We start from the raw sequence: 26,137 nt of genomic DNA, 5'->3' as shown, positions 1-26,137 counted from the left end.
ACCTCATTATTGATGGTCAGACGATGACTGGTGAGGTGTTTGGGTCGTGGAATCCATGAGGTCATCATTGAAGTTGCGGTTCCAAATAGGACGCTAGTTATGCCACTCATGACGTGTCACTCTGCTTTTGTCTCCAGGAGGTGCATTGTGGTCCACCCTGGTTTGCGGCGGACCCAGGTTATAAAAGGGGCTGGAGCCAACAAGGAGGTGCGCAGTCTTCTATTATGCTCCGAAATAGCACACCTCCATGCGTTGAACCCATTGCGGCTTTAGGCCAGAGGTAGGCAGGGAAAGGGCGTTGATGCAGGCTGCCACCACAGTTGGTAACGCAGAACGGTTAAGACCAGCTCCTGTCCTACCAGTCCTGCTTGTGCAGCCCAGTGGCATTAACAGGCCTGCTGCTGCTGATGCACCTGCTGTCCACAGGTGTGGCCCCTACGCACACGGTCAGCACACTCAATGGCCCCTGTGTTGTTAACAGGGAGTTCCTGGGCTGGGTGGTCGTGTGGACCCTGTGACGCTAACAGGGATCCCAGTCTCCAGATCCGAGTGGCGTCTAACTCGGTTCAGGCTACTATTAGTTTCATAGCCACACAGCTCTGTATCCTCCACCTAACCTTCCAGTTGCCAACATCTCCTTTTCCATCTGAGAGCACGGTGGACACTGACTGCCGATGGGGATATATACCTTTCTCTTTATTTTCTTATTAATTTTCGTTATATAGCGGTAACATAGTATATACCACCTTATCCAAATCTGCCAGACCCACCGTAACAGATGGTATTTCTTCAGCAAATGTTACTGTTGCTTAACCACCAAACCCACGGACAAAAACTTTTTTCCTCTTTCCAACACACCTGTTCCCCTTTCCACCAGCATCTGTCCTTTTTCGACTCTTTTTGTATATGACCAAAAGGGCAACTCTGCAGGGACACCGTACTCAACGCCATCTCAGCACAGCAGCCAGCCCTCGGTCCCTCAGATGTGGCAAGTAAAAGACCATTTCCTCCTATCCATGACAAAGAGTTGAGATTCACTCTGTGCAATGTCGCGGGCGGCGGGGCGCGCTCGCCACGCTCGGGTCCAGGGACTTCTGCTGCTGCTGCTCGGTGTCTCGAGCGGTGGGCCGGACCCGGGGACTCAAGCGGCGCTCCTCGCCCGTGAGTGAAAAGGGATGGTTTTGGTTAGGGAGATTGTTCATGACGCCACAAATGGGACGTGGTGATGATGGCACCACCGCTGCTGGTAACGGGGATCCCATGGGAGGTGGTAGGGTGCAGCTGAGATGTTGTCCTCTCCGTGGGTAGGGGGGTTTGGTGACCCAGGGCCCCGGTTGTGTGACGGGGAGGCTGGATGGCTGGGGTGCAGGGGTGCAGGGGCAGCGCGGCGCGGTGCTGGACGGCACTGGTGTACTCACTCAGACAATCACTGACAAAGTCTCTGGTAAACCAAAACGGCCGGATGGACGGGTCCCGCAGCCGGCTGCAGTGTTGATGTTGTGCTCTCCCCGGACGGCTGATGGTGGCTGTCTTTCCTTGCACCTTTGTGTACTGTGTTGACTCCGATGGTTTCCCAAACGGTAGTCCGCTCCCCGACGTATAGGTGCCGGAGGAGCCCGTTTTGCCCACAGGCGCTGGCCCTTGGATCTCTAACCTGTGGCGGTGGTTGTATATCCTCACGGTGTGAGCGGTTTTCTTCAATCGGGACTTGGGTAGTTGGGAAACCTTTGGGGCTTCTGTTACTCTCGGATTTGACTATTGTCGGAGGCTCCAAGCCTGGTCGGGGTCCGATGGCCCTGCTTGTGTGCTCAACTTCCCTCAGCTCTCCGGTTTGGTACTGGTGGGCCACCGCCCAACACCGATCCTACGGTTCCGCAGAGTTCCGCTGACTCCTGCAGATGGCCACCACCGTCTGCCAACCTTGTTGTAGATGTCTGGGCTCCAACCCAGACACGTCAGTAGTTTACTCCTTTCACTTCAAACTCCAAACTGATCTGACTCCTTTTCCCGCCTCCAGGACTGGGAACTCCTCGATGGGCGGGGCCAACCACCTGGCTCCGCCCCACCTGGTGTGGACATCAGCCCCTGGAGGGAGGCAACAAGGGTTTTTGTCTGACTGTTGTAACTGCCTAGGGTGTGTGTGTGTGTGTGTGTGTGTGTTGTTACCTGTGACCCCCTGGCTAGTCCAGGGCATCACAGCAGCACTGGTGTTTAGTGGAAAAGCAGATCTAAGATTGCATACCACCTTCTGATGATACTCCTGTATACGTGCATCCCTTTCTATGGCAGGAATTATTTCGCCAAATTTTGTCTTGTACCGGGGATCTAACAGTGTGGCAACCCAATAGTCAGCATTACTTCGAATTCGTACAATCCGAGGGTCATGTTGTAGGTAGTGCAGCAAGAAGGCGCTCATGTGTCTTGTGCATCCAGGAGGACCAAGTCCTTGGTGTGTTGGTGGCAGAGAGGTGAGAATCGTGCCTCCTTCCTCTGCCCTCTCCCCCCAACCTCACACAACCGATATGTGAGCAAGCTCTCACTCATCTGCTGAGTCTTCCATGCCCATTGCCAGTTTGTCCTCCATTTCTTCATGGGCTCCTGCACCTTCCTCAACAGTTTTTGCTGATACTATGCGCCCTTGTTAATCCCTCTCCCCCACCATGACTGCCGCCTAGGTGGCGCTGACCATTTGGACCTCGTAGATCTTGTTATCCCTTCCGCATATGACTCCTCCAGTACTTCCTCCCCTTTCTCTTGTCCCAGCACCTGACTCCGAATATTGCTTACAGTGTGCTCCATCATGTAGATGACCAGAATTGTCATGCTGAGAATGGCATTGCCAGTGCTAAACATCTTCGTCGACATTTGTAAACTGTGTTGAAGGGTGCATAGGTCCTTGATCTCAGACCACTCCAGCACCGTGATCTGCACCACCTCTGGATCAAGTTATCCCAGGCTATATGTCATAACGTATTGCAGCAGGATTCGGCGGTGCTGCCACAAACGCTCCAAACATGTACAGATTCAAGTTCCTGCGTGTTGGCACATCGCATTTCAGGCGTTTAACCACCAGACCTAAAGACGTCTGTAGCGATGAAAGTTGTTGAGCTGTTGTGTGCGAACAATAGAAGTGAGCACATAGCGAACACTCCCGCTGCACAAGGCCATGTAGGCCGGGATGGTGTTTTAAAAATTGCTGGAGAATTACATTCAACACGTGAGCCATACAAGGCACGTGTGTCACATTGCCCTGACGATGGCCCACAGCCAGGTTTGCATCATTGCCGCACACGGCTGTTAAGTCACCAATGGAGTCCGCTCCGTCAATTTGTACTCCAGTCGCCAGGTGACAACGTGTTCCTTTCATGCATAGTGCTGATGATGGGAGAGGAGTCGATGCCAGCGGCGCAGGTGGACGCAGGTTATGCTCACCCACTGGGCTGCATTACCTTGACAGATGCAGAATCTCTGGTTGAATGTAGGTGGGGGGTATCTCACAGATGAAGTACCATCATTCAGCTACAACCAATGGGAAGACACCACACCCTTTTTTATGCCCATCCTGTCTGCAGACCACTGCCAGACATAGCTATGAACCTCTGGTTACTTTTACCCCCAGTTCAGTTTTATGATTTTGTGTGCTTTTTACCTGACTACTTTTCCTGCTTGCTGTTTATGTACCTTGTTGGCCAATCCGCATTTCACCTCTGCTTCTTTTCTGATTAAGTCCTGGCCGTCCCATTCTGTTCCTGTTCCTCAATTAATATTTTGACTCTGCCTGACTACTATTCTCTGGAACTGCAGCCTTCCACCGGTATTTATCACCTTGGGCCCTGTGTAATTCCTAATTCCTGTATAGGGGTTAAAGGGTTTCAGGGTTCTGGGGGTCCTGCTTGGTGAGTGGCTTCCCTCTAGCCTATCCTTTACAGCCCATCTGAGTGTGTGGATCAAGGAAGGTGTTGCACCGTGCTCTCTGCAGAAGGCCATGTAGGCCAGGATAGTGCTTTAATATTTGCTGGACAACCAGGTTCAACACGTGAGCCACACAAGGCACATGTGTCACATTGTCACGGCGAAGAGCCGCACCCATATTTGCATCATTGTCGCACCCGGCCTTCCCTGGCTGCTGGTTGAGTGGAGACAACCATTGATGAAAGTCGGTCTCCAGAGCTAAACGTCCACAACTTCTCAGCGGTGTGACTCCCATTTCCCATACATTTCAAAGTAAACATTTGAACGCCTGATGGCATTGAACTCTGCTGCCAGCATAGTAAGGAGGTGTGTGGTATTCCTTGTGCGCAGTTACAAGGAAGGGTGGCCTGACCCACACAGGGTTTGGGCCGAGGTGGAGGACCCACACGAGGTTGAGGAGGCAGAAGCAGTGTATTAACTTTTACATACAGAGGAAGGATTGACACAACTCTTTTGGAAGGCAAGACTTGTACAGCAGACCCTTCTCCATCTCTCCCCATAGTAACCCATTGCCCAGTCAGCGACATGTAACGCCCCTGTCCATGCTTACTGGGCCAAGTAACTGTGGTGAAATGCACCCTGTCACACAGAGTTTCTCAAAGAAGCGGTGATGTTTGGTGCGACATGCTGGTGTAGCACGGGCACGCCTTTGTTGGAGAAGGAGTGGCGCCTGGGCATCGGTTCTTGAAGCACTGCGATGGGCATAAGGTCTCAAAAATCCTCAGTTAAAAAGGTTGGAAAGGCAGCATTTTGGTAGCCAACAGTTTTCAGATGCTGAAAGTCATCCTCTAAGCCATGTCATGCCCTTCTAAAACCATGTAAAACACAGCAAGGGGACTCCAACCACAGTCTCCCTTGTTTCCAAAAATTGGTCCACACACACCCCACTTGACTGGCATCAGTTGACCCCCATTTTCAAGCTTACAAAGATGCTTTGCATGAAGCAATATCAAAAATACGCGTGCCTTTCGCCTCCCCTGGCTGACCCAGGGGAAGAAAAGTCCTCTGAGAGCCATGACTTGTTCATCTTGGTTCTTTTTTCAAAAGCGAGGGGACTCCAACCACAGTCTCCCTTGTTTCTACTAATTGGGCCACACACACCCCACTTGACAAGCATCAGTTGACCCCCATTTTCAAGATGAAAAAGATGCTTTGCATGAAGCACTCTAAAAAATACACATGCCTTTCGCCTCCCCTGGCTGAGCCAGGGGAAGAAAAGTCCTCTGAGAGCCATGACTTCCTCATCTTGGTGCACGTTAGTTTGTCCACATTGTCAGTGGACAGATGCGTGTGCTTATCTGTCAGCACACCCCCAGCAGCACAGAGGACACGTTCTGAGAGAACGCTGGGTGCGGGACACAACAAGATCCCCAAGGCATAAGTGGAGAGCTCTGGCCATTTTTCAAGATTTGAAGCCCAAAATGAGCAAGGCTACAGTTGCAAAGTCATGGCATCGATGTTCATTTGGAGATACTCCTGTATCATCCTCTGCAGCCATTGACGTGGTGTGGTACGTGGTGAGCTCAGGCAATTTATCCAGATTGAAAGCCTAAAATGAGCAGGGCTCGAATTGCACAGTAATGGCATCGATGTTCCCTTGCATATACTCATATATCTGTGTCTCCTCCTCTTTTTCCTTGTCCAGCTGTTTTGTTTTCGCATGAGTATATGTCCTTGTCACTTTCCCATGTGTTTGTGTTGTTTGTGTTGTGAGTTGTTTGTCACCTTTTGGACACCTTTGAGGGTGTTTTCTAGGTGTTTTTATCTGTTTGTTATTGCCTCCCATTGCTTCATATGGGGTTCGAGTGGTTCGCCGAACCGTTTCGCCGAACCGAACTCGAACGAGACCTCCGTTCGGCGAACCGAACTTGGACCGAACCACGACCGGTTCGCTCATCTTAACTCTGTGATTTACACTATTATCAAATTTCAGCGTATAGTATGCGGGGGGGGCGCTTTAGATCAGTGCTGCTGGGATAATGGCGATCGCCATTTTTATTTTTCCCCTAATCGCGCGTGCAGTGGGGCGGGCCAGCATGTCAGCCAATCATAGACACACACACAGCTGGCTGCGTGTTTCGGGTAGAGTTGAGCGATGTTCGAGGTTCGCCAATTTCATGTTGGAGTGATTTTGCAGGTGCCCGAGAGCGAACTCGAACGCGAGCTTTTTGCTAAAACCTCGACAGCTCGAGTTACTTTCGAGAACGGTTCGATCAGCAAAAAGCCTAGCTAGTTACTAGCTGGCTTTTCACTGTAATAGTGTGAGTCACTCTGTGATTCACACTATTATGAAATTTCAGTGCATAGTGTGCGGGGGGGGAGGGGCCGTTTAGATCAGTGCTGCCGGGATAATAGCGATCGCCCTTTTTTTTTTTCCCTAAGCGCGCGTGCAGTGGGGCGGGCCAGCATGTCAGCCAATCATAGACACACACACAGCTAAGTGGACTTTTTTGCCAGACAAGCAAGGGCATGTGTCATAGGCTGTGAATGTCACATGTCCTTGCATTATAAATACGGCCATTTTCCCTCACGGCGCCATTATCTGCCTTCTGCGTGTAGGTGACAGTCACCACTCACGCAGCTCCTGTCGCTGCTCCTGCTGTGTATGCTGACACACAGCGCTCTACAGATTAGGAACAGAGGTTTATTTCAACCCTTTTCAGGGCTAATTTCCTGAGGCTCAGAGCCATAGGTGACAAGCAGGTCCGTGGAAACGCTGTATACAGCTTCAGATAACAGCATCTGTGTACCTAAGCTCAGGGAATTCCTTGCTGCATTTCACCATTAGGAGGGATAGAAAGTGAGGCTTTCTTTCCTGTCCACTGACCCAGAGAACCTGGCCACTGTACCCACCTGCCCACTTTTGCCACACTATTTTTTATAGCAAATATTGCTAAAACTTAGTGGCATCCAAAAAGTGGCTGCTATACTCCATTGTTGTCCAACTTGTGCCAAGCAATTTCCAGCACCTCTGCAATCTACCCTCCTGCCTATGTTTGCTATGCTATTTTTATAGCAAACAGTGCTGAAAATTAGTGGCATCCACAAAGTGTCTGCTATACTAAATTAGTGCCCCAATTGTGCCAAGCAAGTCCCACCAACTCAGCATTCTACCCTCATGCACATTTTGCTACGCTATTCTTATAGCAAACAGTGCTGAACATAAGTGGCATCCAAAAAGTTTCTGCTATACTAATTTTGTGTCCCACTTGTTAGTCCCACCAACTCTGCATTCTACCCTCAAGCACATTTTGCTATGCTATTCTTATAGCAAACAGTGCTGAACATAAGTGTCATCCACAAAGTGTATGCTATACTAATTTAGTGTCCCACTGGTGCCAAGCAAGTCCCAGCACCTCTGCATTCTACCCTCATGCACATTTTGCTACGCTATTCTTATAGCAAACAGTGCTGAACATAAGTGGCATCCAATAAGTGTCTGCTATACTAATTTTGTGTCCTACTTGTGCCAAGCAAGTCCCACCACCTCTGCTTTCTACCCTCCTGCACATTTTGTTACGCTATTTTTATAGCAAACAGAGCTGCCAGTTTTAGGGCCATAGTTGCATTGTCAGGGATAGTTAGTGCTGGTTCTTCAGCTGTCAATAAAGCTAGACCACCTCTGCAATCTACACCACCTCTCAATTTTTGCTACCACATTTTAAGTGACTAATCTTGTCGCTATCAAAATGAGTAGCAAAAGGACAGATGCTGGTGGAAAGGGGAACAGGCGTGTTGGAAAAGGAAAAAGAGTTTGTGTCCATGAGGAAAGTGGCAAAGCTACATTAACATCTTCTGAAGATAAGCCATCTTCCAGCAAAAGTAAGATGTCTACTACTTTCCGTGGACAATCCGATGTGCTCCCTTTTTTACGGACCCGAACAACTATAATAAAGGTAGATGATGCACAAAAAAGAACATGCTTAAATGGATCTCAAGTGCTTCAACAAGTGCCCTTTCCTCCACCTCAACTACCACATAAAAAAAACAGTCCTCTGAGTTTTCATCCCAATCACACTTGCTTTCTCCCAGCTCTCAAGTCTCCACCCGCCCTGCACGGTATGATCTAACAGAGATGGCTGAGTCTGCAGAGCTGTTCAGTCACACTATAGCCTGGGAATCAGAGGCCTGCTCCCAAGCTACAGTGAGTACAGACCAGGAATTAGTCTGCAGTGATGCCCAGAAGCTTTGTGACTCAGATTCAGGCCCTAATAACCAAGTTTATGAGCATAATGTAGACCCTCATTAACAAACTGTAACACCTTTTGGTGTGTAGACAATGAGGAACATACTGATGACGATGAGACGCAGATACCAGATTAAGATTACAACTTAAATATTCGGTCAGGGCAGGAAGAGGCTAGGTCTGAGGGCGAGGGGAATGCAAACACAACGCTTGATGATGAAGTTCTAGATCCCACTTACTGTCAACCCACAGTCAGGCACTTGAGGAAGTCAACAGAGGCGGTGGAGGACGATGCAACTGACGACAAAGTTACCTTGCGCCTTCCTGGACAGAGTTGGAGTACTGGTAGCACAACTACAACTGCATCCACAGCCACCACTCTGCCTCTGAGCACAAGTCGGGGTGGCTCTGCAGGTCGCATGTCCACTAAAAACAACCTCCACTCAAAAATATTATGTATTGCAAAGTGTGCACAGTACCAACATTCCAAGCTGTACTATTGAAAAAATGAGATTTTTGGCAAAAAATTGCAATTTTTCGAGCCACCCCGCCAACGTCACGGCAAATCTCCTGGGGCAGTCCTAACACTAAAATATTTTTATTTAAAGTGTGCCATGTGGCCTCACATATGCAAAATTAGGACTGCACAGCACGTACCTTGTGCTTTTCAGTCACCGTCTCCATGACCAGGAGAACCTTGTTGTCCAGCAATTTTTAACACACTATCCCGGCCTAGATGGCCTTCTGCACAGGGCAGGAAAACTGTCTGCTCACTTCCGCCATTCATCCGCCGCAGCTGACCAACTTCCATCGCTCCAGAAGTCTTTCGGTCTGCCGATTCATCACCTGAAATGCGATGTGCCGACATGCTGGAATTCGACTCACCACATGTTACAGCGACTGTGGCAGCACCGCCGAGCACTGGTGAAATACGTCATGACATATAGCATGGGCCAACGAGATGCAGAGGTGGGCCAGATCACCCTGATGGAGTGGTCTCAGATTAAGGACCTATGCACCCTTCTGCACAGTTTCGACATGGCGACGAATATGTTTAGCGCTGACAATACCATTATCAGCATGACAATTCCAGTCATTTTCATGCTGGAGCACACGCTAAACATTATTCGGAGTTAGGGGGTGGTTCAACCGGAAGGGGAGGAAGTACAGGAGGATTCATATGCACAAGGGATAACAACATCACCAAGATCCAGACGTTCATCATCATGAAAGGCGGCAGGCATGAGACGATGAAGGAGAGGGATTAACAAGGGTGCATGGTAGCAGGCAAAATGTTGAGGAAGGTGCAGGAGAACATGAAGAAATGGAGGACGAACTGTCTATGGACATGGAAGACTCAGCAGATGAGCAAGACCTTGGACAAATTTCAGTTGAAGGAGGTTGGGGGGAGATGTCAGAGGAAGAAAGAATGGTTAGCACCTCTATGCCACAAACACAGCAAGGACTTGTTCCGCATGGATGCGCAAGACACATGAGCGCCTTCTTGCTGCACTGCTTACAACATGACCCTCGGATTGTCAAAATTAGAAGTGATGATGACTACTGGGTTGCAACACTATTAGATCCCCGGTACAAGTCCAAATTTTGTGAAATAATTCCAGCCATAGAAAGGGATGCACGTATGCAGGAGTATCAGCAAAAGCTGTTACTCGATCTTAGCTCGGCTTTTCCACCAAACACCAGTGGTGCACGGAGGGAATCTCCCAGTTGTAACTTGACAAACATGGGACGGTCTTGTCATCAACAGTCTAACCGTACCAGCAGCACCGTATCTGTTGCTGGTAACAGTAATTTTATTGAATCGTTTCATAATTTTTTTAGACCATCCTTTGCAAGGCCAAAGAGACAAGAAGTCTGATACATAGTCAATGGCTGCAGAGGATGATACAGGAGTATCTCCAAATGAACATCGATGCCATGACTTTGCAACTGTAGCCTTGCTCATTTTGGGCTTCAAATCTTGAAAAATGGCCAGAGCTCTCCACTTATGCCTTGGAGATCTTGTCGTGTCCAGCTGCCAGCGTTGTCTCTGAACGTGTCTTCAGTGCTGCTGGGTGTGTGCTGACAGATAAGCGCACACGTCTGTCCAGTGACAATGTGGACAAACTAACGTTCATCAAGATGAACAAGTCATGGATCTGCAAGGACTTTACTACCCCTGTGTCATCCTGGGGAGAGTAAAGGCTTGTGGGTTTGGAATGTGCTTGATGCAAATGTACCTGTCAAGTTTGCAACTGGGGCACAAGTGCTGCCATTGAAGGGGTGTCTGTGTGGCCCAATTTTTTAAAAAAGGGAGTTTCTGCTTGTTTTTAAAAATGATCCAAGAATAACAGATCTGGAATCAGCAAAGACTTTGCTAGACCTTCCCCGGTGTCATCCTGGGGACAGTTAAGGCTGGCGTATTTTTGAATGTGCTTGATGCAAATCAACACATCCAGTTTGCAACTGGGGCACAAGTGATGCCACTGAAGTGGTGTGTGTGGCCCAATTTATGGAATAAAGGGAGACTCTGCTTGGAGTCCGCTTGCTGTGTTTTTAAAAATGAGCCAAGATGACCAAGTCTTGGTTTAGCAAGGATTTTGCTACCTACCCCGGTGTCATCCTGGGGACGGTTAATTATGGCGTATTTTTGAATGTGCTTGATGAAAATCAAAACATCCTGTTTGCAACTAGGGCAGAAGTGATGCCACTGAAGTGGTGTCTGTGGGGCCCAATTTTTGGAACAAATGGAGACTCTGCTTGGAGTCCGCTTGCTGTGTTTTTAAAATGAGCCAAGATGAACTAGTCATCGTTCAGCAAAGACTTTGCTACCTATCCCTGTGTCATCCTGGGGACAGCTAAGGCTGGCGTATTTTTGAATGTGCTTGATGCAAATCTACCTGTGAAGTGTACAACAGGGGCACAAGTGCTGCCACTGAAGGGGTGTCTGTGTGGCTTAATTTTTGGAAAAAAGGGAGACTCTGCTTGGAGCAACCCTTGCTGTGTTTTTAAAAATGATCCAAAATGAATGGATCTGGGATCAGCAAAGACTTTGCTAGATCTTCCCCAGTGTCATTTTGGGGACAGTTAAGGCTGGCGTATTTTGGAATCTGCTTGATGCAAATCAACACATCCAGTTTGCAACTGGGGCACAAGTGATGCCACTGAAGTGGTGTGTGTGGCCCAATTTTTGGAAAAAAGGCTCTCCCTCTGCCTCTCACTCTGCTTGGAGTCCGCTTGCTATGTTTTTAAAAAAGGGGCCAAGATGACCAAATCTTGGTTTAGCAAGGACTTTGCTACCTACCCCGGTGTCATCCTGGGGACAGTTAAGGCTGGCGTATTTTGGAATGTGCTTGATGCAAATCTACCTGTCAAGTTTGCAACTGGGGCACAAGGGATGCCACTTAAGGGTTGTCTGTGTGGCCAAATTTTGGAAAAAAAGGGAGACTCTGCTTGGAGTCTCCTTGCTGTGTTTTTCATGACTTTAGAAGGGCATTCCATGCCTATATCTGTGTCTCCTCCTCTTTTTCCTCGTCCAGCTGTTTAGTTTTTGCATGGGTATTTGTCCTTGTCACTTTCCCATGTGTTTGTGTTGTCTTGGGAGTTGTTTGTCGCCTTTTGGACACCTTTGAGAGTGTTTTCCAGGTGTTCTTAGCTGTTTGTAATTGTCTCCCATTGTTTTCAATGGGGTGTGAGAGGTTCGGGGAACTGAACCGAACTCGAACTCTAGGGATGTGGCTCATCTCTAGCCATGACACATGCGACAGAAAACTCCTCCCCAGGCCCTGCCAGGTCACCCCCTATAACAGCACCGGTGTTCCCCGGTGTCCCACGGTACCTGTGCAGAGTTGATCCCCTGCGGCCCCCTCCTTCACAATAGACGCTGCCGCATGCACAGTGCGGCTGTCAGCTCAGCTTCCTGTCTTCAGTCACAGTCAGTGGCGGTAACCATGAATCTTTAAGCTACTGCAATGCCTTGTTCATGAGGTAAGGAACATAGTTGATCAGGAGAGCTATACTACATTTCCAAATGGAGGTATTTGCTTTTATAGTTGCCCTGCTGAACGACTACCAAACATGAGAGTCCGTTATACGCCACAAGAAAACACATCTAAATAGCGAGCTCTGTTGTTAAGTATTCATTCAGCTAGATAACTGGACTTAAAGGGGTATTCCATCTCCAAGATCTTATCCCCAATATATAGTAGGTGGAATAGTAATAATATTAGGACATACCTTTATTAGCAAAGTTAGTATAGTTCTCCTGATTAGGCATGCCCTTAAATCATGAGCAGGGCATTGCAGCTTTGGTAGCAACAGTTGCGACCAAGAACAACCCACTGCCTCTATGAATTCTGGTAACCATGCATCTGTAAGCAACTGCATTGCCCTGCTCATGAGGTAAGGAACAAAGTTATACAGGAGAGCTACACTACATTTCCAAATGGAGGTATTTGCTATTTCTGTTGCCCTGCTGAACGAATACCAAACATGAGAGTCCGTCATATGCCGCAAAATAACATGTCTAAATAGTGAGCTCTGTTGTTTAGTATTCATTCAGCAGCATAACTGGTCTTAAAGGGGTATTCCCTCTCCAAGATCCTATCCCCAATATATAGTAGGTGTAATAGCAATAATATCAGCAAATACCAATATTTGGAAATGTAGAATAGTTCTCCTGATTAGGCATGCCCTTACCTCATGAGCAGGGCATTGCAGCTTTGGTAGCAACAGTTACGACATGGACACAGTTGCTGTGGACCCGTGGAGAGTGGGTGCAGATTCATTGCACCCACACTCCTCAGTTGGAGGGTCTGCACTCCAAGAAAATGGGGGATACGTTCCCTGAGCGTGTCCCCCAATATTCTTGACGGTCCAGAGTCATCGTGGGACCCCCTTATTTTTTTTCCTTACAATAAATTGGTGAAAGAGGGAATGTTTTGGGGAGTGTTTTTTTAAATACATTTTTTATTTGATGTCTATTTTTTTTTGTTAGTACTGACAGTTTATGATGTCGGGTATCTGATAGATGCCATGACATCACAAACTGCTGGGCTTGATGTCATGTGACCTTACAGCTAGTATCAAACCCATTTATTACCCCTTTTGCCACTGCACCAGGGCACGGGATGAGCTGGGGTAAAGCGCCAGGATTGGCGCATCTAGTGGATGCGTCACTTCTGGGGCACCTGCGGCCTGCTGTTTTTAGGCTGTGAATGGCCAATAACTATAGACTTTCCCACCCTGAGAATACAGCTGTCCGCTTTACCTTGGCTGGTGATCCAATTTGGGGTGGACCCTACTTTTTTTTGTAATTATTATTTATAAAATAATTACAAAAAGAGCCTGGGGTGACCTCCACATTGGAAAACCAACCACGGTAAAGCTGCCAGCTGTGGTTTTCGGGCTACAGCCGTCTGCTTTACCCTAGCTCGCTATTAAAAATGGGGGGACCCCACGTTATTTTTTTTTAACTATTTTTTTAAATTAAAAAAATTTATGGGCTTCCATGTATGTTGATTGCCAGCCAAGGTATCGCCTGGCAGATGGGCGTGGCAACCCGTAGCTGTCTGCTTTATCAGGCTGAGAATCAAAAATACCGTGGAGCGCTACGTCATTTTTTTAATGATTTATTTTTACAGTACTGTGATGTCAGGCAATCAAAATACAGGGAAGCCCATTTTTTTTTAGTTATTTAAATAAATAATTAAAAAAATGTGGGCTCCCGCTGCATATTTTGTATTGCTAGCTAAGGGTAATCCAAACAGCTACTGGCTGCTAACCCCCACTGCTTGCTGTTACCTTCACTGGCAATGGAAAATCAAGGGAAGCATTTTTTTTGCCAAAAAACTAAAAAAAAAAAATGACGTGGGCTTCACCTTATTTTTGTATGCTAGCCAGGTAAGGCAGGCAGGTATGGCTGCTCCCAACCCCCAGCTGCCAATTTGTACCTGACTGCGAACTAAAAATATAGGATAGCCCTTTTTTTAATTATTTCATGAATTTCATGAAATAATTAAAAAAAAAAAAACACATGGGCTTCGCCCCATTTTTGTGTCCAGCCAGGTACAACTAGGCAGCTGGGGACTGGAATCCGCAGCACAGGCTAACCCGAGCTTTCTGGTCCCCTTTGCTGCGAATTGCAGTCCGCAGCCGCCCCAGAAAATGGTGCTTTCATAGGAGCGCCATCATCTGGCGCTGTATCCAACACTTCCAACTGGCCTGAAGCTGGGTGGCTCGCTGGGTAATAATGGGTTAATACTAGCTTTGTTTTACTAGCTAGTATTAAGCCAGAGATTCTTAATGACAGGCAAGTTTGACCCGGCCATTAAGAATCTGCAATAAAGGGTTAAAAAAAAGATACCACACAGAGAAAAATTACTTTAATAGAAATAAATACACAGACACACTTAGAGATTCCATGTTTATTACTCTGTCTCCTCTCACCTGTTTACGATCCTGGTCTTCTGTCTTCTTTCTCTTTCAACCCATGCAGCTCTGCTACCTCAGACAGCACTGCATGGGAGGAAGACGCTGCTGCTCCCGTGCAGTCTAATCACTCAGTGAGCGAGCAGGGGCTGCGGGCTGTAAGCGGTGACGTCACCGCTGACAGGTGGGTCACTATAGCAACGATGATCTCTGTTATTCACCGGCTGTGGCATCCAGTCCTTGCATGTGGGCTGACTCTGTAAAGAACGCCAACATGCATGGACGGAGAGTCGATCATGTGCCAGAGCATCTCGCTGGACAGCGAGATGCTCAAAGGAGCACCACGTACCGTAGAGATGCACTGACATGACATCTAGCCATGTGACCAGTCTGTAGCCAATGAGATAATAGACATGTGACTGCTCACATGCTATTTTGACATAACGGAAGGTCCTATCATCAGTGCTGGTTGCTGGGAGGGTGCAGCGATGATCGGAAAGGAAAGCGGCGGGAGACAGAGTGCAGGACGCGTCGCGATGACCTGTAAGTGTAATGGCAATGTTTATTAACTGTATGTGTATATGTATAATGTGTTTTATGTGGTTTGAAAATTAGAAGAAATTCTTTATTGGAATAAGCAGTTGTGAATAATATTTCGGTCAAACGACCTTCATCAGATTACACTGCGACAGAAAATAAAAGAAAAAATGCAATATATAAATATAACTATTAGCATGAATATACGCACATGCATTGATATATAATCTCGTAACATGTTATACTACAAAACAATTCAAAAATAAACTCTGATGAAAACTCAGAGTATTAAGACATATATATATATATATATATATATATATATATATATATACATAAAGAGTAATAAATGTCAAAAAGAAAGGAAGGGGGCTGCATCACGGACAAGCATAATTCACTCTTTGCTATTATGTCAATATAGATCCTATGGATAAAGAAAAATAAGACATAAGTAGTAGTGATGAGCGAGCATGCTTGTTACTACTCGGTACTCGCACGAGTATCACTGTACTCGGTCTACTCGGCGGGGACCGAGTAATCTCGCGATACTCGTGCTGTACTCGTGGACTTCATTCCTGCATGTTGGCGCTCTTTTGAGAGCCAGGCCTCATGCAGGGATTGGCTGGCAGACCACTGCAATGCCACAGCCCTGTTAGTTGTGGAATTGCAGTGATTGGCCGGCCTGCACAGCGTGACCGAGCCCTTATACCGGCGGGCGCGCTGTGCTCTGCTCACAGCCATCCAGACAGTCAGTGCAGGGAGAGTGTCGCTGCTTCAGGGAAAGTTTTGCGGCCCTTTATAGCTATTTCCGTATCAGGGCTGCAAACAGTGTGACCAAAAGTCCTTCTCAGGACTATTCTAGTTGTATACAGGCAGGCAGGGTATAGCCAGGTCGGAGTACAGTAGCAGAGTCCTTCTCAGGACTATTGTTGCTGTATACAGGCAGGGTATAGCCAGGTTGGAATACAGGCTAGTGACCAAAAGAGTCCTTGTCAGGACTATTGTAGCAGTATACAGGCAGGCAGGCAGGCAGGCAGGGTATATAGCCATTCCTAGTGGTGACCGTATACCAGCCTTCATCATATCTGGGGCTGGTGTACACAGTCTAAAACAGTCCTGATAGTGTCAGACTTCTCAGCAATTGTCGCTCCTAAAACCTGTTAGGTTCTTAGTGCGTCCGTGCTTGCATTTAAAAACCACACGTGTGTGCCTGTCGGTGGCAGCGTACAGGTGCACTTGTGTGCGTTTTTACCAAACTATTATATAACGCACAAGTGTAGTGTATAATACACGTCAGTCAGCAGTGGCTGATAGTGTCAGAGTTCTTAATTTTTGCTCCTAAAACCTGTGTTAGGTTCTTAGTGCGTCCGTGCTTGCATTTAAAAACCGCACGTGTGTGCCTGTCGGTGGCAGCGTACAGGAGCACTTGTGTGTGTTTTTACCAAACTATTATATAACGCACAAGTGTAGTGTATAATACACGTCAGTCAGCAGTGGCTGATAGTGTCAGGTTTTAGGAGCAAAAATTAAAAACTCTGTGTTAGGTTCTTAGTGCGTCCGTGCTTGCATTTAAAAACCGCACGTGTGTGCCTGTCGGTGGCAGCGTACAGGTGCACTTGTGTGCGTTTTTACCAAACTATTATATAACGCACAAGTGTAGTGTATAATACACGTCAGTCAGCAGTGGCTGATAGTGTCAGAGTTCTTAATTTTTGCTCCTAAAACCTGTGTTAGGTTCTTAGTGCGTCCGTGCTTGCATTTAAAAACCGCACGTGTGTGCCTGTCGGTGGCAGCGTACAGGTGCACTTGTGTGCGTTTTTACAAAAATATTATATAACGCACAAGTGTAGTGTATAATACACGTCAGTCAGCAGTGGCTGATAGTGTCAGAGTTCTTAATTTTTGCTCCTAAAACCTGTGTTAGGTTCTTAGTGCGTCCGTGCTTGCATTTAAAAACCGGACGTGTGTGCCTGTCGGTGGCAGCGTACAGGTGCACGATTTGCACAAACTTTGATATAACTCCCAAGTCTAGTGAATACACGTCAGCACAGCATTGCAAAATGCGCAAGGGCGTTGGCAAGGAACAAGGAAGTGGACGTGATGGTGGTGCAGGCAGAGGCCGAGGTCGTGGGCAAGCTCTAATTTTGCCACAACAAAGGGCCACATCTAGTCGCTCGCACGTCCTGTCCCAAATTCTTGGGGACCGCAGCAGTACACCGCTCTTGAACCAAGACCAGTGTCAACAGGTTGTTAGTTGGATAGCGGATAATGCTTCCAGTCAGATTGGCACCACCACAAACACTCTGTCTTCCACACGGTCAAGTGTCAGTAGCCGTGATACTGCACCGCACATTTCAGAACCTGATCCTCCTTCCTACCACAAGGCTGAGTACACGTCCTCGGACATTAATGATCCCACACTTGGACACTCGGAAGAGCTGTTCACGTTTCCATTCGCACATTCTGGCCTCTCGCCAGCTCATGTTGAAGTGGGTCATGAGGAGATCGTATGTACAGATGGCCAAATATTTGAGCAGCCACGTTCTCACGAAGTTGGCAACGTGTCTCAACAAGGGGTGGACGATGATGAGACACAATTGTCAGGAAGTCAGGAGGAGGAGCAGGGTGCGGAAGAGGAAGACGACGTGGTGGATGATCCAGTAACTGACCCAACCTGGCAGGAGGATATGCAGAGCGAGGACAGCAGTGCACAGGGGGAGGGAGGCGTAGCATCCCAACAGGCAGTAAGAAGCAGGGTGGTGGCTCCAGGCAGAAGTCAGGCAACCGTTCCCTGGAACAACAACACGACACAAGGTGCCTGTACAAATGTTAGGTCTTCCCGAGTCTGGCAGTTTTTTAAGTTGGATCCAGATGATTCTAAAAAGGCCATTTGCAACACCTGCCGTGCCAGCATCAGCAGGGGTACCAAAACTAGCAGCCTGACCACCACCAGCATGATCAGGCACATGTCAGCCAAGCACCCGACTTTGTGGGAAGTACAACAGAGTCGAGGAGCAGTGCTTGCTAATGTCACTGCTACGTCTTCGCTGGTTGTGCATGCGAGCCAATCCCCTGTCCATGCTGCCTGCGAACAAGCCTCCTCCGGTCCTGCACCTGCAGTTGCCTACGCAGAAATAACACCATCATCAAGCACGTCCTTGTCCCAGCGCAGCGTTCAGTTATCCATTCAGCAAACCTTTGAACGCAGGCGCAAATACACTGCCAACACCCCACATGCCACAGTTCTAAATGCTAACATTTCGCGACTGCTTGCGCTGGAAATGTTGCCTTTTAGGCTGGTGGAGACAGAAGCATTCCGCGACCTGATGGCGGCAGCTGTCCCACGTTACTCGGTCCCCAGCCGCCACTATTTCTCCCGGTGTGCCGTCCCCGCGTTGCATAACCACGTGTCACAAAACATCACACGTGCCCTGAACAACGCTGTTTCACCCAAAGTCCACCTAACCACAGACATGTGGACAAGTGCTTGTGGGCAAGGCCGCTACATCTCGTTGACGGCACACTGGGTTAATATTGTGGAAGCTGGGACCCAGTCTGAGCGAGGGACGGAACACGTCCTTCCCACACCAAGGTTTGCAGGCCCTACCTCAGTCAGTGTTTCACCCACACTCTACAGCTCCGGAATGTCATGCTCTTCAGCCTCCTCCTCCTCCTGCGCATCCTCATCCACTGTACCCTCCACACCAGTCCCAAGCTGGAAGCACTGCAGCACTGCCTCGGTGAAGCGGCAACAGGCTGTGCTGAAGCTAATCTGCATAGGTGACAAACCCCACAATGCAGAAGAGCTGTGGACAGCTCTGAAACAGCAGGCAGATCACTGGCTCACACCTCTGAACCTAAAGCCAGGAAAGGTCATGTGTGACAATGGCCGGAACCTGGTGGCGGCTTTGAGGCGAGGCCAGCTGACACATGTTCCATGCGTGGCCCATGTGCTCAACCTCGTGGTTCAGCGGTTTCTAAAGTCATACCCAGAGCTGTCTGATCTGCTGGTAAAAGTTCGCCGCCTGTCTGCACATTTTCGAAAGTCACCTACTGCTTCAGCCGGCCTTGCCGGCTTTCAGCGCAGTTTGCATCTTCCGGCTCACAGACTGGTGTGTGATGTCCCCACGCGTTGGAATTCAACTCTGCACATGTTGGTCAGGATATGTGAGCAGAAGAGGGCAGTTGTTGAGTACCTGCATCACCTAAGCCGTCGGGAAATGGGTCAAACTCCACACATAACACCTGAGGAGTGGAGATGGATGTCCGACCTATGTACCATCCTCCAAAACTTTGAGGACTCCACCAAGATGGTGAGTGGTGATGACGCCATTATTAGTGTCACCATACCGCTACTCTGCCTTCTAAAACGGTCTCTGCTCAAAACCAAACATGATGCATTGCAGGCGGAGCGCGATGAGTTGCAGCAAGAAACAGTAGTGGGTGTGGGTGATAACACACAGCCCAGCCTCGTCTCATCACAACGTGCAGTGGAGGACTATGACGAGGAGGAGGATGAAGACATGGAGCAAATCTCCGGCCAAATTGAGGATATGACATGCACACCAGTCATATCCTCGGTTCAGCGTGGCTGGCCAGAGGACAGGGTAGATGAGGAGGAGGAGGAAAGCATGTTCAGTCAACGTGTTGGTCAGGCTACTGAAGTCCTGGCTGTTAAGAGTCTGGCGCACATGGCTGACTTTATGGTAAGCTGCCTGTCTCGTGACCCTCTCGTTAAGAACATCTTGGCCGACAATCATTACTGGTTGGTAACACTGTTAGACCCACGCTACAAGGAGAACTTTATGTCTCTTATTCCCGAGGCGGAGAGGTCAACCAAAATGCAACAGTTCCGGAAGGCCATAGTCACGGAAGTAGGCAAAGCATTCCCCTCACAAAACGCTAGCGCATAGGTCAGGAATCAGTGGACAACCAAGGCGTACAGCCGAGAGAGGCACAAGTCCAATCCGCCAGAGGTAGGGGAACAGTCTTTAAGATGTGGGACAGTTTTCTCAGCCCCTCACGTACCACAGCCCCTGAGGTGCAGGGTAGTGCCACAAGAAATCCTAAGTTTGCCCAGATGCTCAAGGAGTACCTTGCAGATCGAACAACTGTACTCCGACATTCCTCTGTGCCTTACAATTATTGGGTATCCAAGGTGGACACGTGGCATGAATTGGCTCTCTACGCCTTGGAAGTCCTGGCCTGCCCTGCCGCTAGCGTTTTGTCAGAGCGTGTTTTTAGTGCCGCAGGTGGAATCATTACAGATAAACGCACCCGCCTGTCAACTGAAAATGCTGACAGGCTGACTCTGATCAAGATGAACAAGGGTTGGATTGGGCCAGACTTCACCACACCACCAGCAAATGAGAGCGGAATTTAAAGTTTGTAACGGGAATTTGCCATGTACCTCCAGTCACCCATGGGTACACACTTCTGGACTTTGGATAATCGCTGGACTTCTCCTCCTTCTCCTCATGCGCCACCATGATGACCGTTACAAGAGTTAGGCCTTTGTTTCAGGTATACCCCCAGTGGTAAATTTTTTCGCCCATTCTTTGCAGAATGGACATTACAACGACAGGAGACCCGCTCCTTTGCAATGGGAACAATGTTTTGAAGCCCGCATGCACGTCTCTATCCAGGGACAACGTGGAGCCTCCAAATTTTTGGCTGCCCTGCCTAAGGGCTATACTACAAAAGACCCACTTCCTTCCAATGGGCACTTCAGGTTTACAGGCCCTCATGCACGTCTCTATCCAGGGACAATGTGGAGCCTCCCAATTTTTGGCTGCCCTGCCTAAGGGCTATACTACAAAAGACCCACTTCCTTCCAATGGGCACTTCAGGTTTACAGGCCCTCATGCACGTCTCTATCCAGGGACAACGTGGAGCCTCCCAATTTTTGGCTGCCCTGCCTAAGGGCTATACTACAAAAGACCCACTTCCTTCCAATGGGCACTTCAGGTTTATAGGCCCTCATGCACGTCTCTATCCAGGGACAACGTGGAGCCTCCCAATTTTTGGCTGCCCTGCCTAAGGGCTATACTACAAAAGACCCACTTCCTTCCAATGGGCACTTCAGGTTTACAGGCCCTCATGCACGTCTCTATCCAGGGACAACGTGGAGCCTCCCAATTTTTGGCTGCCCTGCCAAAGGGCTATACTACAAAAGACCCACTTCCTTCCAATGGGCACTTCAGGTTTACAGGCCCTCATGCACGTCTCTATCCAGGGACAACGTGGAGCCTCCCAATTTTTGGCTGCCCTGCCTAAGGGCTATACTACAAAAGACCCACTTCCTTCCAATGGGCACTTCAGGTTTACAGGCCCTCATGCACGTCTCTATCCAGGGACAACGTGGAGCCTCCCAATTTTTGGCTGCCCTGCCTAAGGGCTATACTACAAAAGACCCACTTCCTTCCAATGGGCACTTCAGGTTTACAGGCCCTCATGCACGTCTCTATCCAGGGACAACGTGGAGCCTCCCAATTTTTGGCTGCCCTGCCTAAGGGCTATACTACAAAAGACCCACTTCCTTCCAATGGGCACTTCAGGTTTACAGGCCCTCATGCACGTCTCTATCCAGGGACAACGTGGAGCCTCCCAATTTTTGGCTGCCCTGCCAAAGGGCTATACTACAAAAGACCCACTTCCTTCCAATGGGCACTTCAGGTTTACAGGCCCTCATGCACGTCTCTATCCAGGGACAACGTGGAGCCTCCCAATTTTTGGCTGCCCTGCCTAAGGGCTATACTACAAAAGACCCACTTCCTTCCAATGGGCACTTCAGGTTTACAGGCCCTCATGCACGTCTCTATCCAGGGACAACGTGGAGCCTCCCAATTTTTGGCTGCCCTGCCAAAGGGCTATACTACAATAGACCCACTTCCTTCCAATGGGCACTTCAGGTTTACAGGCCCTCATGCACGTCTGTATGCAGGGTCATTGGTGAACCTCAAAATTTTGGACTGCCCTGGCAAAGGAAAATACTACAAAGACTCAGTTCCTCAAAATGGGCACATTAGACTCAGAGGCCTTTATGTACGTCTCTTCTCAGGGACATCGGAGTGCCACACAATGTTTTACGTAAAATCTTTCATGTATTGATCTCAAAAAGTAACATACATTAGCTCTATCTCACTATTGGATATGTGCCCTTAACATTTCCGCCATGAAAATTCATTTTGGTGTCATTTTGGAAGCTTTTCTGGTGAGTCCGTAAAAATGGCGTAAAACGCGGACAAAATTGTTCACAGCTGTGACTTTTGAGTGATAAATGCTTCAAGGGGTCTTCCCCATGCTGTTGCCATGTCATTTGAGCACTCTTCGGAGACTTTTGTGCCATTTTTAGGGTTTCTACATGCTGCCGGTGGTCATTTCACAAAAATACTCGGGTCTCCCATAGGATAACATTGGGCTCGTTGCTCGGGCCGAGTACACGAGTATCTTGGGAGGCTCGGCCCGAGCTTCGAGCACCCGAGCTTTTTAGTACTCGCTCATCACTAATAAGTAGCTATCATAGAAACTGAGTACTGTGCAGAAAAGATATGAATGAAAATACCATAAAGAATAATTGATATAAAAAGTTCCCGTCATAGATAGCATAGATCCAAGAGAAATGTGAAGGGGAATAAAGGAATAGATGCACTTACCAACGTTTTAGAAATAGTTGAAATCAAGGTTTTTAGATAGAATACTGCCCGTCCGGGTCCGTGGTGCCCATGTCCTATCTGCCTGGCGTCTGGGATTTAAATAGACCGCCTAATAAGGTAGTGGGCGTGTAGGTACTAACAGCGTAACGTCACTTCCGTTCCGATTACAGGAAGTGACAATGCTGGATGGCAATATGTAAACGGCCTGGTTGGCAGACAAATACATATGTGGAAGCGCACAAAACCAATGGATAAGTATAAGATGTTTTGTCCGAAGTATAAATGCAAGCGATCGTGAATGGAATTTTGTAATTTTAATAAAAGGAAGAAGTTAGTATTTAGACACCCGGAGGTCACTTCCGTTATGAAAAACGGAAGTGACGATCCTGGATGGCAGCCTGAAAAAGGACCTGGTTGGCAAAGCTGCATTTGCGCAGCAGTGACAACTAGTGCTGTATATCATATGTAAATAGACTGCCTAATAAGATAATGGGCGTACAATGGCATAAACGTTACTACTAGTAATAAATAAAGGAAGTAACAATGCTGAATGGCAGTATATAAACAATCACAAGCGTGGAAGTGCATAAAACCTGCAACTAAGCGCTAAATGTATTATCTAAAGCACAATTAAATGTGCAATGTATATGATATGAAATATAAGTATTAGATATAGTTTATGACACAAATATGAAATAAAAAGAAGTTTACTATTTATGAGGGGAACCAAGTATAATAAACATACAAAAAACATAAGGGATGGGAAAAATTACTTGATAAAGGGTAGAAGGGAAGGAAAATGGGGAAACGGGAATGGTGCTCTTTAATAAGATAAGAAATATCATAAGGAAAATCAAACAAAAGGGGAAGATTTTGGGAGGGGTAAAACCCAAGACAAAAAGACTGAAAGGGGAAAAAAGGGGGGGGGAAGAAAGGAGAAAAGAGTAAAGGGAATTAAGGAGAGAAGGACAGAAAGAAAAGGAAAAGAAGGAAAAAAAGGGGGGGAAAAAAGAGGGAAAAGTAAAGAAAAATTATGAGTGTGAAGGGGATAGGAAAAAGGGGGAACAGGAAGGAGGTAAGGGCATACCTATACGATTGGACCATCTTCTGGACTATATTCAGTTTCTCTGCTAAAAAAAGGGAAGAAGAAAAAGAAAATGAACAATATGAATAAAAAATAACTATAGAAAACTGTAAGTGTCAAAATCCCGATTAAGACCTTTTGGTTCCAGTGTCTGGAGCGTAAAGATCCAATATGCCTCCCTCTGTTTTAGGGTTTTAACCCTATCACCTCCCCTCCTGTGTGGAAGAACCTGGTCTAGAACTTGGAACCGTAACTGGCTTACACTGTGGCCCTGTTTATGAAAATGAAATGGGAGTGGTAATGTCAATCTCTCACACCTTATTGTAGACTTATGTTGTGATATGCGTTCCTTAACTGACTGTGTCATTTCACCCACATATAGTAGGCCACAAGGACATTTAATAACGTAAACCACAAATGAGGTGTCACAAGTAAAAAAACCTTTTATTGGGTAACCCCGACCACTATAAGGATGTAAAACCTTATCCCCTTTCATTACATTATTACATTGGTGACAGCTCAAACACGGGAAGGTGCCACGTCTTGGGGTTAACAGATGAGTCTGAATGGGACCCGTTAAGTTGGTGCCAACATCGGCCCTTACCAATTTATTGCCTAAAACATGGGAGGAACGGTGTTTTGAATTCCTCTATATCTGGGTATCCTTTTCGTAGAATGTCCCACTGACTTCTTATAAATTTATGGATCTTATACGCAAAAGGGTGATAAGTATGAACAAATGCTAAACGATTCTTTTTGGTCTTATGTGTAGTTGTGATACTATTAATAATATCATTATTCAGGACCTCCTGTGGATAACCTCTAGCCTCAAATTTGGACCTAATTTCCTGTAAGCGAGTCTTCTTAACATCCTCCTGACTAACTATCCTGTGAACCCTGAGAAATTGTGATTTTGGAATAGAATCCCTGGTAGCTTTGGGATGGCAACTGTTTTATAATAACAAGTTATTTCTGTCTGTAGATTTTACAAACAGATCTGTCTGCAGAAAACCATCACCCCCTTTAGTAACAGTAGTGTCAAGAAAGTCAATTTTAGACAAGTCATAATGAATGACAAACTGAAGCTCTGGCCAAATTCCATTTATATGTTGATGGAATTCCATAATGGAGTCCAAAGGGCCCCCCCAAACGCAAAACACATCATCAATAAATCTTCTCCAACAGATACAGTATTCCTGATATCCCTTATGAGTGTATATACATTTTTCTTCAAATAGAGACATGTATACATTAGCGTAGGGGGGCGCCACATTGAACCCCATTGCGGTACCCTGTTTTTGGATATAGAAGGTATCCTGGAATAAGAAGAAATTCTCAGTTAGAACTATTTGTAAAAGGTCTAGACAACAATTCCGTACCTCCATGGAAGTATCATGTTTGGACAATAAATAATGTACAGCTGTCATCCCCTTATGGTGCAATATGGATGTAAATAAACTCGTAACATCCCAGGTTATTAGGAAGGCATGAGCTGGAATACTACCCAGACTTCTAATGATTTGTAAAAAATGACCCGTATCCAAGATAAAGGATGGTGTGTTTTTGGTTAAAGGAGTGATTATCCTCTCGAGAAGAATGACCAAGGGAGACAGAATCGAATCTGTGCCCGCCACTATCGGCCTACCAGGTGGATTGATCAAAGTTTTATGAATCTTAGGCAATACATAAAAAACAGGTGTAATAGGATTCTGTTTTTGCAAATAGTCGTAAGTTTTTTGATCAATGACGCCCTTCTGTAAATAGTGGCTGGACACAGTTCTAATCCTGTCACGTATCTTATTAGTGGGATTATGAGGTAACACACCATACACCTCTCTATCCTCTAAGTGTCTCCGTATCTCCTGTAGATACACATGTCGGTCCATAACTACCAAGGCCCCTCCTTTATCCGCCTGTTTAATAATTATCTCCTTGTCTTCCATGAGCGATGTTAATGTCAATTTATCTTTAGCAGTAAAATTGGAAGGACAGTGTAGTAATTTATTGGATACATCTTTACAAAAGGAGGATGCATCCTTCTCTAATAACCCTATAAAGGTCTCAACTGGAGGATTATTTTTAGGTGGCATAAATGTGCTCTTAATTTTAAGTCCTAACTCCTTGATATTAACAGGAGTTGTTATGCTAGGAGGATCTACTGGTCTTAAACCTGTAGTCAAGGGAGATGAAAAATGTGCTTTAATACGCAAGTTGCGATAAAATCTCAGTAGGTCCATTTGTAATTAAAAATTATCAAACTTATAAGATGGACAA

This window comes from Anomaloglossus baeobatrachus, chromosome 8 (assembly GCF_048569485.1).
Source record: "Anomaloglossus baeobatrachus isolate aAnoBae1 chromosome 8, aAnoBae1.hap1, whole genome shotgun sequence".
In the NCBI taxonomy this organism is placed as follows: domain Eukaryota; kingdom Metazoa; phylum Chordata; class Amphibia; order Anura; family Aromobatidae; genus Anomaloglossus; species Anomaloglossus baeobatrachus.
The sequence above is the reverse complement of the archived record's forward strand: the minus strand, read 5'-3'. Positions refer to the sequence as shown.